Source organism: Octodon degus, unplaced genomic scaffold (assembly GCF_000260255.1).
Source record: "Octodon degus isolate 3935 unplaced genomic scaffold, OctDeg1.0 scaffold00008, whole genome shotgun sequence".
In the NCBI taxonomy this organism is placed as follows: Eukaryota; Metazoa; Chordata; class Mammalia; order Rodentia; family Octodontidae; genus Octodon; species Octodon degus.
In genome coordinates, this window is record NW_004524584.1 from 14,609,400 (window position 1) to 14,611,402 (window position 2,003).

A 2,003-nucleotide genomic window follows, 5' to 3' on the forward strand; every position below is an offset into this window, starting at 1 on the left:
AAAAAAAAAAAAAAATTATTACTCTTCCTGTCTCATTAGTTCACAGGATTACATACTAAATGTTCCAGTGTGACAACCCCCCACAAAATGAACTTTTTTGCATTTATTTATATATAAGCTTCTCTGTATTTAAGGAGTTACACACAAAAGGCATAGAAAAATGGCAATGAGATGACTTTCCTCAAAAACACTTCACACAAATTAAATAGCTGATTGACAGATATTCCGAGACAGTCATGGTAGCCCACACTTATCATCCTAGCACTTAGGAGGCTTAGGCAAGAGGATCACTTCAAGATTAAGGCCCAGTCTACATACTAATACTGAGTTCAATGTTAGCTTGAACTATATAGGGAGATTCTGCCTTAAAAAGTTAAAAACAAGACTGGGCATAGTGGCACACACCTGTAATCCCAGCTCTTGGGATGCTGTAAACAAGTGGATCACTACAAGTATGAATTAGTAGTGAGACCCTGAATACCCTGTAGACCCTTCCCTAAAAAAATACAAAAAAAAAAAAAAAAAAAAAGAGGGGGCTGGGGAGTTAGCTCAGTGGCATAAGCACTTGCCTGGCAAGTGTAAGACCCTAAAAAAAAAAGGTTAACAAGCTGGGCATGGCAGTGCAACACTTATAATCCCAGCACTCAGGAGGCTGAGGCAGGAGGATCATTGTGAGCCTGAGATCAGTCTGGGCTATAAAGTGAGTTCAAGGTCAGTCTGAACTGCATAAGAAAGAACCTGCATCAAAAAGACCAAAAAAATAAATAAACAAACAACTAAATAAAAATAAACAAATGGCTAGGACACAAGAACAGGAGGGGCCAGGGATGTAGCTCCTTGCCAAAGCGCCTACCTGGCAAGTGCAAGGTCCTGAATATGATTCCCGGTACTAAAAAGAAAAAAATATCTGGGCCAGGAATATAACTCAGTGGTACAGCACGTGCCTGACAAGTAAAGGTCACGAGTTTGAGTCCCAAGAACACACACACACAAAAAAAGAACAAGAAAATGTCAATTTAGTTTCACACTGTCCTTTGAAAGGAATTATATTGCCTCAAATTTGCTAAATACAAGCAACTTTACTGTTTCAAACTCACGTTTCAACAATTCATTGATTAATCTGTGGGTTAATCATCCTGTATCTTAAATAAACTAGCACCAACTTTATCACTTTATTGGTGGTTTAAAGAGTTAATGAAAGGGGCCGGGGAGAAAGCTCAGTGGAGTAAGTGCTTGCCTGGCAAACACAAGGGCCTGAATTCAATCTCCAGTTCCGCCAAAAAAAAAAGTTATGAAGTCAGCCAAACATGTTGGTACACATCTGTAAGCCCAGTGTTCAGGAGGAGGAAGCAAGAAGATCACAAAGTTTGAGCCTAACCTGATACAGGTCCTACCCCCAGGGCACAAGATTAAGACTGGATGCAGTGGCAAGCACGGTGGTACAACGCCTGTAATCCCAGCACTTGGGAAGCTGAAAACATGAGGATCACTACAAGTCTGATCTGTGTAGTAAGACCCTGTAGATCCTGCACTAAATACAAAAATAAATAAATAAATAAACTGATGCTGAGCCACATGGGCGTAGTGTTGCACACCTAAAATCCCAGCATTCAGGAGGCTAAGGCAGGAGGACTACTGCAAGTTTGAGACCAGGCTAGGCTACAAAATGTGGTCAAAGCAAGCCTGAACTGGATAGTGAGACCCTGCCTGAAAAACAACAACAAATAAATAAAATTATACTTCCCAGAAAGCAGAAGAAATAAAAAAGACAGAGAGAGAGAGACAGAGACAGAGACAGAGAGAGACAGAGACACAGAGAGACACAGACACTGGGAATGTAGCTTAGTGTGAAGGCCTTCGATTCAATCTCAAGTATCACAAATAAATAATAAACAAACCAGGCATCAGCACTCAGGAGGCTGAGGCAGAAGGATCACTGAGTCTAGCTCAGGCTAAAAAACAAGCTCAATGGGGCTGGTGAGATGGCTCAGTGGTCTAAAGCA

At 41.0% G+C, this 2,003-nt stretch overlaps 1 protein-coding gene across 3 annotated transcripts in view; it reads right to left on the bottom strand.

Annotated features, from left to right (window-relative positions):
- The window catches only part of Usp4 (ubiquitin specific peptidase 4), a 55,179-nt gene that overhangs the window by 38,577 nt on the left and 14,599 nt on the right, over window positions 1-2,003 (bottom strand). The window lies entirely within an intron of this gene.